This window comes from Ambystoma mexicanum, chromosome 2p, assembly GCF_040938575.1.
Source record: "Ambystoma mexicanum isolate Mex_15411 chromosome 2p, UKY_AmexF1_1, whole genome shotgun sequence".
Classification (NCBI taxonomy): Eukaryota; Metazoa; Chordata; class Amphibia; order Caudata; family Ambystomatidae; genus Ambystoma; species Ambystoma mexicanum.
The window spans coordinates 956,970,299-956,987,932 of record NC_090923.1 but is presented as its reverse complement, the minus strand read 5'-3'; positions in this window follow the sequence as shown (position 1 = coordinate 956,987,932).

The following is a 17,634-nucleotide window of genomic DNA, read 5'->3' as shown; positions in this document are numbered from 1 at the left end:
GATATGTTATCACTTAAATCACTTAAATCATTAGAATCAGATCGAAAATTCATTCTAGATCCTCAGTGGTATCATATTTTACCTCCAGGTCTTCTTTTATTGGCTCTATGGGAAAGGATGGAAAGGAGATGGTTGAGATCCCTTGTCCTGTTCTTATGGGACACAAGGCTCAGGGTTGAAAGAAGGTTTGGGACTCTCTAACTGACAACCAGATATTATTCCTGTGCCTTAAGTCACAAGAGGCTAAAATAAGAGTATCAAGGAAGATCTGGGTTTTATAGAATACATCTTGCCACTTAACTGGGAGATGCAATTGCAAAGAAATAGCCGACTTTAACACCAACACTTTATACTGCTCTTGAACTTTCACACTAATATCCTTCACTACTTCTCTTTGAATTACTAATCACATAGGGGTTCCTCAATTTGTATCAGTTGAACCGCATCCCACCCCTAACACCATCTGTGACGGCATCATGAAGGAGGACACAGACAACAGATTCCAGCTTGAATATAATCAACTTTATTAACTTAAATGTCAGGATAGAGAAAAGCCTAACTTGCCCTATTCTAAGGTGGGATTCCCCTACCTAATTAAAACTAAGGAAAGTCTGAGACCAAGAGTTCAACCTAGGAATCTGTCTGTGTCCAAAACCTATGTTTGCCTTCACAACTATAACCATACAATGTGTAGGGATGTCAGCAACCAAATGAAAATCCAATGTTTACCACAAGGCCTTGAGCTTGGTTCCGCTTGCAGTTTTTTCAGATCCCTTGCTCAAGTATAAAACAGTTCAACAAAGCAAAGTCTCAAAGTTCTTCTTAGAGTTAGAAAACAATTAGTATTTTCAGGTTGGGACTCGGGGTGTGTTTCTCCAAGTTCCAATTCATATAATTCAAACAGTTTTGTTATATGCCAAAACACAGGGTTCCCTTCCCCAAGCTCCAAATGCAACCCTTCAAAAGAAAACACAAAATGTTCTTGTCTTCCACAGTTTAGTTAAATGTTGTTGTAAAATACACAGATGGAATGATTTTGTAACTTTCACACATGTTGAAAAGAAGTCACTGTTCTTTACAAATCACCTTATATTTCAGAATAATGTGGTTGTTTTAGAATTATGTTCATTTTAGCACTCCATTGTATGATGGTTTGGCTGGATTTTAAACTTCCTCTCCTCTTATTAACTTTCATCTGGTTAGTAATAAAGTTTTAATTCAATTTCGGTATTCTATAATGAAATTAATTAAGATTTGTTCTCCCTTCATTTTGTGATTCAATAATTGTTTGTTTCACTTTAATTATATAGTTCAATGTTTGGACACCTTTGAAAATGTTTTTCTTGCCACACACGCTCACTCTGATGTAAAATATTTCCCTTTGTTTAATAGTTCAAAAATATAAGTGTTTGTTTCAGTTTAATTAGTTTGTTCAGGGTTCTGAGACTTTTGAAAACATGTGCTTTGCCAGACGTGACCACTCTGATACAAAAAGGTATCTCCTTTAGTTAAGTAATTGACAAGTATATTTGTTTGTTTCCCTTTAATGAACCATTCAATGTCTGGAGACCTTCCAAAACCTGCATCGCTCTACACTCAACCACTCTGAAACCAAGTATTTCAAGAAACGTTCATGTTTACACACGTGCACCGGGTTTCTCTATTTCCAGAAACTCAACGGTCGCTTTGAAAGTTAATTCTGCAGCGCGGATCACACAGCCTTCTCTCTTCAGTGTCGGGGCTCCAGTTCCTGCCCCTCAGACACTCCTGGTGTGGTCCTCCACCACACAGGCATGAGCATGTTGAATTGAAAAGAAAGGGGCAGACTTCGAGCTCTGCTCCAGGGAGTCCCGGTCCTCTGCTTCCTACACTGGCCTCCTGGTCCTTCTTCTGTCATTCCTCGTTGTCTCTCTTGCTGCTGGGCAGGGCACCCTTTATACACCTGCCGTCCTCAGCAGTTGGCAGGTGTAGATGATTGTTCCACTCTGCCGTCTACAATGGACATGCCTCACCATCGCTACTCTTGGTAGGCCTCTTCCTCGTCCCTGTACTAGGGTGGTTAAAGAGCATAGTCTTCATTGCTCTTAGTTGCCACTTCGTCCCAGTACTGTCAATTGTCAGTGGTGGAGAAATGAGGGGAGATGACTTATAGTAGCCCATAAAGGTTGGGGTAGGGTTGGGTTGGTTATCAGTATTAAAGGGGGATACCATGTTTTTTCCTGTGGGCCCCTTATTCTTCCTCACTCTCCTTCCAGGTCATCAAGGCTTGTCATTTCTCCTGATGGTATCCTGACCAAAAGGAATGGGGTAACAATATCCCACAAAGGCTTCTGATACTCTCGCTTCTCCACCCCCAAGGTCAGGATCCAAGAGCGACGGCCTTTCCATGGCCACCTGAGAAGAGGACCCAAGGGAAGTAGAAGTGAGAATACCCTTCGGTTCCTCACACTCCCCCCACCTTATGGGCATGTACATATGTGGGCCCACATCAAGAGATTGACTGCCTTGCAGCCACTTAGGGACTCACTCTCCATAAGGCCTTTCAGCATGGGTGGACAGATTTTGCCTGACTAAGGACAAGTGGGGTCGGAAATACATTGGAATTTGTCTTATGTTTCCACTACTATTTTGGTGTTCTCCATTAAAGAACTGCATGAATGCTTGGATATCTATAATTCTTCACATTTATGAATCAACTTAATAACTAAGTGGAACTAAAGCAGTTAACTGCATGGGAGCACCCAACACTAAGGGGTGTGTTCCTTTATCTATATTTGGACTTGATGCTACTGTATTGTGCGAAAGCAGTGTTGGTTTGCACCAAATATTCATTACTCGAACTTTAGTTACATACTAATTTTGATTGCTTTAAAAATGTGTTTGGGTGTTGCCCACTTTATTTATATGTGGTATTCTTTGCATTCTCACTCGTGTTGTGGCAATATCAATACAAAAAGAGACACAGGATGTCTTAAACTGCACAGGGCCTCTCAGGTCCTAAAAACGGCCCTTTGAATATCTGGACTCAAGGTCCAATTTTATTCTTTCACGTGCATTTCCAGGGTGGGCAGATAAAGTGACTCTTTAATAGAGTGCAGTGGCCAGTCCTGGATCCTGAGCTTTGAGTTGCAAGAATAATGTCTATTTGCTTCTGCCCAGCCCTTCAATTCTATGTCAAGAAACAGAGACTTGTATTATGCTTTGCTCTCTTTTGTTACCACTCGAGCAGCATATCAAGCCAACGAGTTCTGAACATAGAAGATTAACATTTGCAGATGAAACACTTCCTGAAAGGACAGTCTCAACATCAAAACTTGAAGGTCCACACTTGATACTGCCCTCCAATCCAAGCCTCCTCACATAACTGTCCTCAGATATCCTGTCTACTCCTCTTTCTTTGCTGCTTGAGCAGCTGTGAAGGTAAGTGCTTTGGTTCTATTTATAGCTTTAGCCGTGTTCGGATAGCGCAAGGCTAGATAACATTAGATGAGCTCTCTTCCGGAGAGCGTGAGCGCGAGCATGCGACTGGAGGATTATTCCTCACCGGTTTTCACCCGCAGTGCGTGCTTGCCAATTGTGACAGTGCATAGCTGTGCACCGTCGCGGAATGAGGAGGCCGGCACTGGAATAAGATTACGCAGTTCCATTCACCAGCACCTTCGTTCCGCATTCGTCACTCGTGAGGAGTGCATTTTTTCAATGCCCGCATTGTGTGCAGTGAGGGATACGGATACGGCCTCACATCATAGTTAGGACTGATTTTCTATACTCTGGCCTGGTGGACAGATGTATAGAAGGCCAACCTATATTGTGACAGGGACAACTCCGGGGAGCTGTAGCCAAAATAGTTCAGGGTAGCAGTGACGAGGGTCTAGGCTAAGTCTCAAGAGGTGGTGAGCTTGTAAAGGGTCCACAATGAGTACACATAATGGGAATTACGAATTACAGTTAGACAGTTGTAGAGGAGGTCCCAGACATGGCCTACACCCCAGCCCCACAGTGTGAGGTACCAGGAACATACTCACAGAGGTACGTGACGTATGAGGAACAATTGAACCATCAGAGAGCTGCACTGGGCCTATGTCCAGTACCCATCAGAAGAGCAATACATGTTGAAGTGCCTATAACCAGACAACCATGGGCAGCTCGGTACCCGCTCTGGGAACCGTACCAGCAGCTGTCATGAAGTGAAGACTACTTACAGACTGTCCCCGAAGAGACCCAGATGGCCTTAATGGAGGGCAAATGGTGACGACATAAGAGCCCAGACAGACGTACAGATGAACATAAATGACGATTGAAAGAAGACACACAATGGCGAAATGCAAAGAATAATGATGTAATGGACGTGTAAGAAGAAACGATGTTGATATATAACGAAACGTAACCATGAAGTGAGATGAAAATATGCAACTAACAAATGCCTGTAAATAGGCTTGGAACGCAAGAAGCCAAGGAAACGGTACTGCTTGCAATGCTTAGTAGAAGACTAGAGCGGCAAGCGCCAATATATATCTACCTCAATGAAGCACATTATACCAGTGCAACTCCATATTGCAAAGCAGAATTAAGCCCAGGTCGCAAGGAATTCATATTCCAGCCGAATCCAGAAGGGAAGAGCAGAATTGAAACTCAGTAAGAAGTAGGTCATGCTTGGGAATTCGAGGTCATCTCCAAGAGGGGAAGAGAGCGGCAGCTTTGAAGAATCGAAACTTCAGAGCATACCAGCCAGCCAGTGAAGGTCGAGATAAAGAGGCCCCAGGCAGGTGGCGAGGCTATGGAAGAATCAAATACACGAATAACAGGATAATGAAGCAGATTCACGGTGAACAGACATGTGACCAGCCAAGGCCGAAGAGGTACCAACGTCTGATGTCACCCAGAACCCGAGGATGCCATAACTTTTCCTGATAAGAAGCTACAGTTTCGAGGCCATCCTCAGCCAACTAATTGACACATAGCCCTAGAGTACTGATTGATGGAAGGGAGGCAGGGTGAATCTTGGGGCACTCCGCATCTGGGTGTCCATTCTGCATGCTGCTAATTAAAGTGGAGATTTATATGCCTAGGGGTGTAATCTACCCAATCACAATGGACCAAATAATCTAGGGTCCTATAGCTTGTAGAACCAATTAGACGTCGTACTTGTAGTGACGTCTATCATGAGTGATGTAGAGGAACGGGCATAGATGCCCACCCGATAAGAGTTATCCAATCCTCATGCTATGTTACCATATACAGATATAGCACCTATACTTAAGTTGCCTTTTTCGACCAATAGAATTGCATGACAAACTTATAAGTGTTGCACGTCATGTATGACGAATTTTGGGTATAAATGTTACTGTTTGACTGAAGATCATGGAAGTTGAAGCGAGACAGGCGATCACAACACTGCTGATTTCCATTTCTTTCACCGTTTTTTGTACTTGTCATTAAACAGACTTCCCTTTGTCAAACCATTGATTTGTCCTTATTGATTAGTGTTGGAGTAAGAGGATCCTGCACCCCATCCTCCACAAGGTGCAGCTATCTTGTCTTAAAGTACTTGAGGGTGAGCTCTGATCCCATGGGCCCGTCAGAGGTCGCCCCGCCCTCCTGTACACTTGGTAGTGGTGAGGATGGTTTTGACCATCGATTATTGATTAATTATTGATAAGACACCTATTGACCGTCGACACAAAGTAACTCTAGGTCTTTGGCAATATCACAAGTCCTTCGCCATTCGGCTGAGTAGACTGAGTAGCTTCCCGTGGACAATGATAGTGTAAGTCCATAAAAACTGCAGTGGGTCTGAAGGAACCTGCCCTACAGAGCATAACCCTTCTCATTCCTACGGGCAGCCGATCGGACGAAAAGACCGAAAGAGGCGGTAAAGGAGGGGCGGTGATCCCAAAGATCCAGAGAGGAACCATGCGAGCGGTGAGTGAACCAAAAAAGTCAATATTTTGGCAAATGTCTTGTAGGCATTAGAACAAGTAAGGGAAAAGGTAACGGAGGGAGACGGAAAATAAAATAGTCAGAAGTAGAGAAGACTGTATATATATATATAAGGGGATAATGACTCGAGCGTAATAGAGAAAATAGTGGTTACCGGGATAGACACCCAAGAGAAAATAGTGGTTACCGGGAGGACACCCGAGAGAAAATAGTGGTTACCGGGAGGACACCCGAGAGAAAATAGTGGTTACCGAGATAGACACCGGAGAGAAAACAGTGGTTACCGGGAGGACACCCGAGAGAAAACAGTGGTTACCGGGAGGGGCACCAGAGAGAAAACAGAGGATACCAGGGAGGACACATGAGGAAAAGAGACGATTCGCCTTATTCCTGCGCTTTAATATAGCGGTCAGAAGAAACGTGAACTCAGAGCCCAATGAATAGGGGACGATTAGGATACGAACATGTTTAAAGACTTGCTTAAGGGGGTTTGTTTACACCCCATGTCGGGGTATTGATTAGAAGGCAGAGATATATTTGTCCAGCTGGTGTCTGTCTGGTCTGTCAAGTGTCTATTGTACCTGTTCTGTTGTATGTCTCATGCAAAGAATGGTGTATCATTGGTTGTTTGTTTGGGTTTTATGCGATTTTGTAACTGAGAGGGAATCGCACATGGATTGATGTTCTCGAGTGAATTGATCAGATAACATTTTGGCGGAAAAGATTGGATTGGAGCTTTCAGTATTTGGTGCTCGCTCAAATTGTTGAGAGTATTGAAATTGCATGAAAATATTGTTGGAAATAGAACCCAAGCATGGAGGATATTACACCACTTGCCCATGTCGGGGTATTGATTAGAAGGCAGAGATATATTTGTCCAGCTGGTGTCTGTCTGGTCTGTCAAGTGTCTATTGTACGTGTTCTGTTGTATGTCTCATGCAAAGAATGGTGTATCATTGGTTGTTTGTTTGGGTTTTATGCGATTTTGTAACTGAGAGGGAATCGCACATGGATTGATGTTCTCGAGTGAATTGATCAGATAACATTTTGGCGGAAAAGATTGGATTGGAGCTTTCAGTATTTGGTGCTCGCTCAAATTGTTGAGAGTATTGAAATTGCATGAAAATATTGTTGGAAATAGAACCCAAGCATGGAGGATATTACACCACTTGCCCACTTATGTAAGCAACTACCTAAACATGCACCCAAGCTTAAGAAATAGAGCACCGAGTGGGTTAAGGGTACCGCCCACAAGATGTTTATGCCATGGCTACAGAACGGGTCCTTATCTAAAGCCGTTTTACAGCATATGACGACTTATCTACATGCCACCTATACAGGTAAAAAACTAGAGAAACGCCTCGCTGTTCTAGAACTTTGGAATATGTTCGAACAGCCGAAGGAGGAGGAGCCACCCGCAGACTGGATATTAAATGTATGCACAGAGGGGGGTGAGACGCCTAACGCGCCACCAGCCCCGCCTGAGCCAGAAATCGAGGGAAGTAAGTCAGAGGGACTTTACCCGCTAAGAGAGCTCAAGGCAGCCACGGGATATAGCAACCCCGCGTATGAGTCACCTACGTACAGTAGTGACAAAATCAAGGTGAAGGAGCCGGAAATTAATATAACTCCGCAGTCCCAAGGGACAAGGAGAGAAGCGATGATGAAAGGAAGGACCAGGCACAGATTAGTGCACCTCTCGATAAGGAGAGAGAGGGAAAGAAATGGAAAGGAAGTGAAGATAGAGCTGATGAGATAGCATTTGCAAAAGACGAATGAATGGGAGGACAGATATTATTGAAACTCGATGGAAAAGGAGGTGATGATGTGAGACCTAGAGAGAAGTCTGATGAGACACAAAGAAGGGAGAAAGAAAAGGAGAAGGAAAGAAGGGACGAAAGGATAAAAAGGAAAGATAGGCTGAGGCAAGAACAGCTATATTGCGAAGAGCAAGAAAAGCAGCTCAATCGCAAACAGAAGGCAGCCTATGACCACTACAGACAGAATAAGAAAAGGTTGGAAGAAGAGCAAGGAGTATGTGAAAAGAGAAAAAAGAGACGGAAAAATGAGGAAGTTAGAAGGACAAATGAATGTAGGAATGAAAGGAGAAGGGAAGAAGATAATACTAGAGAAGAAGCGAGGAAGCGCAAGGAAGTTGATGATGATATTGAACGTAAGCGTAGACAGAGGGCACGGGATCTCGAATATTTGGAGCAGGAAGTTAAGAAACCCAATCCTGTTGTAGAATGGGAAGACATTGAAGAATTCTTGCCTGCGTATGACTCAGTAACAGGCACAAGTGGGGCAAATATTGAAGATGACTTCGACACCAGAAGCATCGCGGAAACGATCGACAAAATATATGATGAAATGGGGCTAGAATCAAATTCCCACGGGGAAGAGAAGACGAGCGCCTGAAAAGCACTCAGCTGTATGATACAGAGGATGTCACCCGAAATAGTGGAAGCAGGAGACTGTCCTTGGACAGGCTAGAAATTAGTAAGAACGACGAAGATGTAAGGAGTTGCGTAAATTGGGAACAATCAGTGTACGACTCCAGAGAGGAGACGGAGGACGAGACAAATGAAGAAGGGAGACGGCGCGAAAGGCGGCTCCCAAGGGACAAGGGGGTGCGATGGTCAGACGCTAACGAGTCCGCGCCTAGGGCATCAGAGTTTGCCGCGCAGCCTGGCCGGCATGACGGAACACCCCACGGTCAGAGGGGGTGCCAGCACCCACCTATGTAGACAGATTGAGGACATTGCCTGGTAGATGGCGATGCTGGAATGTTACCCCAGAGATAAACAGCAATGCCATGGGGAAAGAGAAGGAAGGCTGCGCATTCAAATTTCCGCTGCTAGAAAAAGGGGGAGCAAGACCTCAATATATTCCATGGTCACACATGGATTGAGAGAACCTGAAAAACAAGCTTCCAATGCTGACATCGGGAGCCGGGAAGTGGATACACGAGTTAGTAAAAATGACAGGGGGTGTCACGTTAGCTATAGGGGACATTAAGGGTCTCCTGATCGCCATACTTGGTGAGAGAGCAGACGATGTGTAGAAGCGGGCAGGGTACCCTGGTGTAACCATAATTAACACTACCCATGATGGAGCGCCATTTATTAACTGTAGAGCCGCAGTGTGGAAAGCGCTATGAGTGCTGGACCTGGACACTTCCGATATGGGAGCTATAATGACTCGAAAAATGAAGGAGTCAGAAGATCCGTTGATTTATATCCAGAATTTCCAAGACGCCTGGCTGCTCGAAACGCTTGAATCTTGGATGAAATCTATCCTTGAATTATACCATATTTTGTGCCAAGGGTTGCCTGTACCGGTGCAAAAACAGCTCAAGAAATTGGTAGGAGTAGAAGCTAAACCGTGGGCCGAAATACAGTTGACTATTGCACATTACTGTAGATTGTTGCAAGAAAAGAATCGAAAAAAGGAGGCAACTTGTAAGGGTGATGAAGCGAAGCTGGTGCAAAGGAAATCATCAAAGTATGCTCTCAAAGGAGCTATGCTGACAAGCCCAGCTGAACCGAACGTACAACAGGCAACTAACCCGCCGCAGAATAACCAGGGTAAAGTGGGATTTTACCCGAGGGGAAGGGGATTCCGAGGAAGAGGATCGCAGAGTAATCAGGGAGGGTTTCAAAGTAATCAGGGAGGTTAACAGAATAATCAAGGAGGCTTTCAAAACGTACAGATGGGCAGTCCAGATATGTCAAATGGACAGATAGCTCGACCACCGCCAGTGTGTTGGATGTGTGGAATGACAGGACATGTGGCGCACTCGTGCAGAAGCAAAGGCGCGTGGCAAAATGGTCAAGGAATGGGAGCAGGCACAGTGAATCCGCCTGCTATCCCACAACAGGGCAGTGCACAGAATCACACAGTGCAGCAGCAAGTGCCGAGCTTGCAGCAAGGTGCACAGCAAGGGGTTCAACCCTCGAACATGGGGAACCTGCCACAGGGACAATCCCAACAGGCACCACCGCAAATGTCTCAGGGCACAAACTCCGGAAGGGGAGGCAAAATACACAAGCATACAGTGGACCGAACTTATACATGAACTAGGACAGCTCACTGGGAACTCTGGTGTGTTCTATCCTATCAGTGACACCAGACCCTAACAGGGAACCAAGGGTGAATGTCGTCATAGGGGGGAAAGAATATTCCTTCTTAGTTGACACGGGTGCAACACGCTCATGCATATGAGAAGGCAAGTTTTCCTTGTCCGGCCAGGCCTTACAGGAGCTCACAGCAGAATTCCCTTTACGGACAACCTCCCAGTCTCTGTAGGAGAATGTGAGATGAATGTTCCCTTATTATATTCACGCCAGACCCCAGTAAACATTTCGGGTCGAGACTTAATGACAAAGTTGAATACGAAGATCTCATTCACGGAGGAAGGCATAGTATGCTCCACTCCTGGAATGCATTATTCAAACGTGTACCAAATGATCAGAGCATACTCAGGACGCATAGCCATGAGAGCTATACCATTAGAACCAGAAGTCTTCGCATATGGCATGCGTGTGCTCATGGCGGAATTGCCAGGCCTTGCAGATAGGGCCATGGGAACCCCTGACGAGTTTCTATTCAGACCAAGAATACCTATGCATGCAGAAGGGGGACAAGTATTTCCCTTGACGATACATATTGCAGCAGTACGAGGGGGAAAGTAGCATGGGTCGAAGGGTACCATGACGAAGGCAGGCAATGGTGTGCGATTATCGCCATTGAAGAAGGGTATCGAGTGACTGACGTCACCGATGACGATCTGTTCGAAGAACACCCTGACTTGGAAGAGACGAGGGTGGAAGTAAGTCTCATATTCTGGGTCAAAATGATCAAATGAGAAGTGCCACAGAGAATGATGTTGGTGCTGATCTGTCCCGCATACTTTAATGACCACATGGCCCAGGTGCCTGTCTCAGTATGGACTACAGGATCCTATGACGTAGGCCTCCTAACGGGGGTGGGAGAAGTGAAAATCAAACTGAAACCATGAGCAATTTTACCAAGAGAGCGACAATATCCCATGTCCAGAGAAGGGGATGAAGGGATCACAAAGACAATTTCCGTCATGATGGATCAGGGCATCTTAGTGACATCAGAATCACCCTGTAATACGGTGATTTACCCCATCAAGAAATCAAAGGGAGGGTTTTGGCGTTTAATCCAAGATTTAAGAGCATTAAAAGATATCGTCGAAGCCGAGTTCCCTCTAGTCCCTAATCCATCTAGAATCCTGTGTAACATACCGATCGAGGCGAAATATGTCACGGTGATTGACTTGAAAAATGTTTTTTCTCAATCCAGCTGCACCGTGACTCACAAGATCTGACGTCATTCACTTTCAGACAAATGCGCCTGAAAAGTACAAGGTTGCCACAGGGGTATTGTGAGTCCCCGTCCATTTTCAACAGAGTCTTACAAATGGACCTAAGCAATATTGCAGTAGACAGTGTTGTTTTGCAGTATGTGGATGACATTCTGATCTGCAGCACCACTGAAGAGCAATGCAGGCGCGATTCTATCCAGCTACCGAATATACTGGCTGAGAAAGGATACAAGGTTGACAAAGAAAAGTTACAATACTGTCAACAAGAGGTGCTGTACATAGGCCAGCTAATCTCATGTGAAGGGAAAAAGGTAACCCCAGAAAGGGCTGAAGCTATCATGAACACGGCTCAGCCACTAACGATAAAGCAAATGCAGAGCTTCTTAGGCCTGTGCAATTATGTTAGTGCCTGGGTCTTCAATTACAGCTCGTATACCAAACCCTTGCTCCAGGCCCTAAAGAAGGCCCAGGCGACAAAAGAAAAAATTGAATGGACTGAGGCAATGGAAAAAGGGTTTGCAGAACTCAAGAGAGCAATTTGCGCAGCTCCAGTTCTTGGGATTCCCAGTTATACAGAGGAATTGTACCTGTTATCGCATACGAATGGCAGCGTTATGACGGCAGTACTTGCCCAAAGAACCTCGTTGGGGTACAAGCCCCTGGCGTATTACAGTGGGAACCTGGACCCAGTAACGAGAGGCCAGTTCCCATGCGAACAAAGCTTAGCTGCCACAGCGTTCGCCATACAGAAGGCGACAACCATTGTAATGGGATGCTCCATGATGTTATACGTCGAGCACTCATTATTTGCCATCTTAGAAAAACCAAAAGGCACATTGACATCTCAGAGAGCTTCTGCACATCAAGTGATCATATCTTGTCATGATCTCTGCTTCCAAAAGATCAGGACTTGCCCGACTCCCTTGGAAGCAGACCCATAACCCCGGTTCCGGGTGCCAGCCAGTCCCAATTGGGACCTTTTGGACCCTGTCCTGGCGCCAGTGGCACCAGGCTCATAAAGATGCCCAGTCCCAGCGCTGGAAGCGCCGGGCTCATAATGCTTGGGTGGACTTACCTGCAGCAGACCATGCTGCTTACTTACCTGCCAGTTGAACCCCGGATCCTCTTCTGTTTGGGACTACTTTTCCTGTTGGGTGGGGCAGGAGCCACTCCCTAGGTTCAGAACACTGGAACTCTTCTGGAAAGCAGGAACTCTTTTCTTACCTAGGCGTGGCTGTGGAAGGAGACACCTAAGCACTACAGGAGGCTATTTAAACCACACCCGATGGATGAATCTTGCTTTGTGTTATTCTGCATTCTCTGCAGCAGAACGCTCATCGTGTCTTCTGCTTCTGATCCTGGGCCTAAGGAAACAAAGGCTTACCATCATGGAATCCAGTCTTCAGCAGCACCTGTAAAGACAAAGAAAGAACAGGTTAGCACTACGGTCTTCAGTGGCAGCGCATCTCTTACCTGGTCCATCGGCTGTCACCAACGCCTCGCGCTGCATTCCGGCATCTGAAAGACAAAGGCTTACCTACTCTTCGCATGTTCCGGAGGTCTTCGCACTGCATTCCGGCATCTGAAAGACAAAAGCTTACCAGCTCTTCGCACGCTCCGGAACCCTTCGGCGCTGCATCCCGCATCTGAAAGACAAAAGAAGGTGCGTTTAAAGACATTGGGCAACTTTATTACTCACGTGCCATTACTCCTTCCCACGCCGAATCCAGTGGGTATTCCAGCACCCTTCAACTTCTCTAAAGCTCCGAACTTGTACCTGCAAGATAAAAGGGACAGTTAGTGCGCATCGTGAAGCAGGCTACAAGCGCTTACCTACGTGCTTCCAGGCGCTTCTATTCCCCACGCGGGTTCGATCCTCAACTCTCATCAGCCCGCCATCCAACATCGCCGGAACTCTGCAAAACAAGAGATATCATTACAAAAGACTTTTAAGACATTTGAAGCGCCCAGAACTTACCGTTCGTGCAGTTAACGACGGACAGCAGTCGTCTGAGGTCAAGAGGCCTGCACCCTTATCCAGTGAAGGAACTGGTTACGGCACCCTGCCCCGAGGCAGATGGAGAGCTCGGCGTTCACTTACCTAAGGTGAGGGCGTTAACCTTTGGGGTTCTACAGGAGAAGAGAAAGGGAAGAGGAGAGAGGCACCCAATAACCCCAGTTCATTAATCCCATATTTTCTATCTGCAGACATCTTACTCTTCGAGTCAGACATACAGTGCACAGAGGTCCAGCCCAAAGAGCCAACCGTGTGTTACACATCACCTTTGAAGATACGGCATTCACCCAGTCAAGACCGGCGCCTCTGCGGGAATCAGGTGAGCGTTACAGAACACAAAGCCTACCGCAAAACTCCCACCCAGGCGCTATGGAAACCTCGGATACCGACCAACTAGCCCAGTTACTTGGGGAACTAAGAGCAGAAGTGCATGCAGCCCGTCAGGAAACGAATGCTCTAAGAAGGGAACTGATTATTTCCAAAGAGCGAACAGACGATCTCGCTAGACAATTGCTACAGTCACAAGACGGACAAACTCCGTTACCCGCATCAGGGGCAAATCTTCCTTCAACATCCTCTACGAACCCAGTGCAGATCAACCTACCTGGGAATGTACCTCTGGCTCCGCCCGAACGATTTTCTGGTGACCCAAAGAGGTTTGCAGTATTCATTAATCAGTCCCGGTTGCACTTCTTATGCCGGCCAGCAGACTTTCCAACTGATCAAGCTAAGGTAGCTTTCGTGCTTTCGTACCTTAGTGGCAATGCGGCAGACTGGTCGATCCCTCTAGTTAATCAAGATGATCCGGTTCTCCATGATTTTCAAGCTTTTCAGCTCAGTATGGAAAAACTGTTTGCAAGACATTCACAGGGGCAGGCCTTGGACAATGAGCTCCTTTCATTGCGACAGGGTAATCAAGACCTTTTGGCTTATATTGCGTCTTTCAACAGACTTATAGTGGAAACTCGATGGCCTGAGGACAAAAGGATTACGCTGTTTTATAGAGGTCTACGTGAAGAGCTCAAAGATGTGTTAGCCCAAGTAGTGAATCCCCCGCAAGACTGTTCGGACTATATTGACTTAGTCGTTCAAATTGATCACAGACTCCAGAACAGGAAGGCCGATCGTTCCAAGTTTGATGCTCGAGTATTTTCCAAACCACCAACTCCTACCAAAGGAGTAGACTCCGGGGAACCCATGCAAATAGGGGGCCTGAAAGGACCACTAACACAAAAGGAGCGGGAAAGGAGAAAACAGCTGCAATTATGCCTCTATTGCGGAAACTCGGGGCACTTTCTTCGAGACTGTCCGGTGAAACCAGCCAAGAAGGCAGTAGGAGCTGCAGTTACCAGGGTCACAAACTCTGAGCAGGGAGACGACCTCGCCTGACAAGAATAGAGGTCCTCTTGCCGAGCGTTAAAACCAGTTCCGTGACCTCGCATTTCGTGATACCTATGGTCCTCATTAGCCCTGAACATCCGGATCGATTACATGCGATTGAAGTTTACGTCGACAGCGGTGCCATTTGCAATTATGTGGATCATGAAATGGTTTTGAGGATGAATCTGACTCTTTGTCCAAAGGCTGTAAAGGACGTCATTACTACGGTGGATGGTACGGAGATAGCCTCCGGACCAGTAACACATACCACCCAAGAAGTGACGCTAGTAAGTCAAGATGGACACCATGAGAAGATCGTGTTCGATGTGATCAAGGCCCCTCAGTTCCAGATTATTCTAGGAATTCCTTGGTTAGAGAAGCACAATCCTCAGATCGATTGGCGAGCAAGAACGGTTCAGTTTCCAGAATGTGTCTCTACTTGTCACCCTCGACCTGGTGTTGCACTGGCAGCAATTTCCTCGGAGGCTCCCCAGTTACCTCCTGAATACCTAGAATTCCAAGATTTTTTCCGGAAGGATCAGGCTAACTCTCTACCTCCTCATAGGTCTTATGACTGCCAGATAGACCTGATACCTGGATCTACTCCTCCTTGTAGTAGAATTTATGCCCTCACCGAGCCTGACAATCTTCACCTCCGACAATACCTGGATCAATACCTAGCGAATGGGTTTATTCGTCCTTCCAAGTCCCCTGCTTCCTCAGCTTTGTTCTTCATTCCAAAAAAAGAAGGGGACCTTAGAACTTGTATAGATTATCGCGCCCTGAATCAGATCACCGTTAAGAATAGATATCCGTTACCTTTGATCCCTGAACTCCTGGACCAAGTCAGAAAAGCATGCATATATACAAAGCTGGATCTTAGAGGAGCCTACCACTTGGTACGAGTAAAAGAGGGCGATGAATGGAAGACAGCCTTCCACACCAAGTATGGGCTATTTGAATATCAGGTCATGCCCTTCGGACTTTGCAATGCCCTGGCCGCCTTTCAATATTTTATGAACGATGTCCTCAGAGAGCTCATAGATGTGTGTGTTGTTGTTTACATTGACGACATCCTCGTTTATTCTTCATCGGAAACTGAACATCGGAAACACGTGAAAATGGTCCTCGAGAGATTGCGTCAACACAAACTTTTCGCTAAGTTGGAAAAATGTGTTTTCAACGTGACTGAAGTTGAGTTCTTGGGATTCATATTATCACCTAGCGGAGTGCGTATGGATTCAAAGAAGGTCGATGCAATTCTCGAATGGCCATCGCCATCCTCCGTAAAAGGTGTTCAAAGCATGTTAGGCTTCGCTAACTTTTACCGCAGGTTTATCCCCGAATTCTCTCGAATAGTCCAGCCCATCACCGCCTTGTTAAAGAAAAACAAACGTTTTGAATGGTCTACCGAGGCGGAACAAGCTTTCCAGAATTTGAAGACTAGATTTATCTCTGCACCGATCTTAAAACATCCTCGCCCAGAACTCCCCTACATCGTTGAAACTGATGCTTCGAGCCTTGCCATGGGGGCAGTTCTATCACAAAAGGACCCAGTAACCAATCAGTTGCATCCCGTGGCATTTTGGTCCCGCAAATTCTCGCCTCCTGAAATCAATTACACTATTACTGATAAGGAACTTCTAGCTATCAAGTCCGCCTTTAAGGCTTGGCGGCATTATCTTCTGGGGGCCCGACACACCGTTACTGTGATTACAGATCACCGAAACCTGCAATATTTGAAAACCGCAAAAGCTCAATCCTCTAGGCAAATCCGTTGGGCACTATTCTTTGCCGAGTTTGACTTCATAATTACCTATCGACCTGGTACAAAAAACGGTAAAGCTGATGCCCTTTCTCGGATGGGAGTGGAAGAACATTTGATCAATCCTAAACCTGTACCTATCATTCCCGAACAAAGAATTCTAGGTGTAATCGCCACACAATCCATAGAGGAAGTTAAGGATAAAGCCAGGCTACTGGTAACTCCAGCAGACATACAGAATTGGCATCTGCAGGGAAAGGACTTTACGGTGAAGGACAACCTATTATATTTCCAAGAACGGTTATACCTGCCCAGCACAGATTTACAGAAAAAGGTAATCTCTTGTTATCACGATTCTTTAATGGAAGGACATCCCGGTATGACCAAGACCTCGGAAAAGATCAAGCGCTACTTCTGGTGGCCGTCTTGGAAAAAAGATATCAGAGACTTTATAATGTCCTGTGGAGTATGCGCCCAAAACAAGAGTCAAAAGGAAAAACCAGCCGGCCTCTTACGCCCTATTGACATCCCGCCTCGCCCTTGGCATACGCTTTCTATGGACTTCATCACCGATCTACCTCCATGCTCCGGATACAATACGATCCTAGTAATCGTGGACCTATTCTCCAAGATGGCGCATTTCATTCCACTCAAAGGCTTACCAACAGCAGCAACTCTGGCCCGAGAATTTCTCAAAAACATCGTCCGACTGCACGGTTTTCCTTCAGTTCTAATTTCGGATCGAGGTAGTCAATTTATTTCTCATTTTTGGCGAAGTTGCTGTCGGTCGGCTCAAATTGATGTGAGACTTTCGACCAGCCACCACCCTCAAACCGACGGACAAACCGAGAGGACCAATCAAACTCTGGAACAGTATTTGCGCTGCATGCTACAACAAACTGAAAAAACTTGGAAAGAAATCCTTTGGATAGCCGAATATGCCTACAATAACTCTGTCCACTCGTGAACTGGGAAGACCCCGTTTTTTCTTTTATACGGTAGTCACCCTCGAACCTCGGAGTTGGATCCACTCCAAGATCTTGGAACACCAGCAGTAGACCACCTGCATTCTACAATCACCCAAGCCTTTAAGGAAGCCGTTTCTCACCTTCAAAGGGCTAAAGAACAATACAAGAAAGGAGCAGACCAACATCGGAAGGAAGCCCCCCAATATCAAGT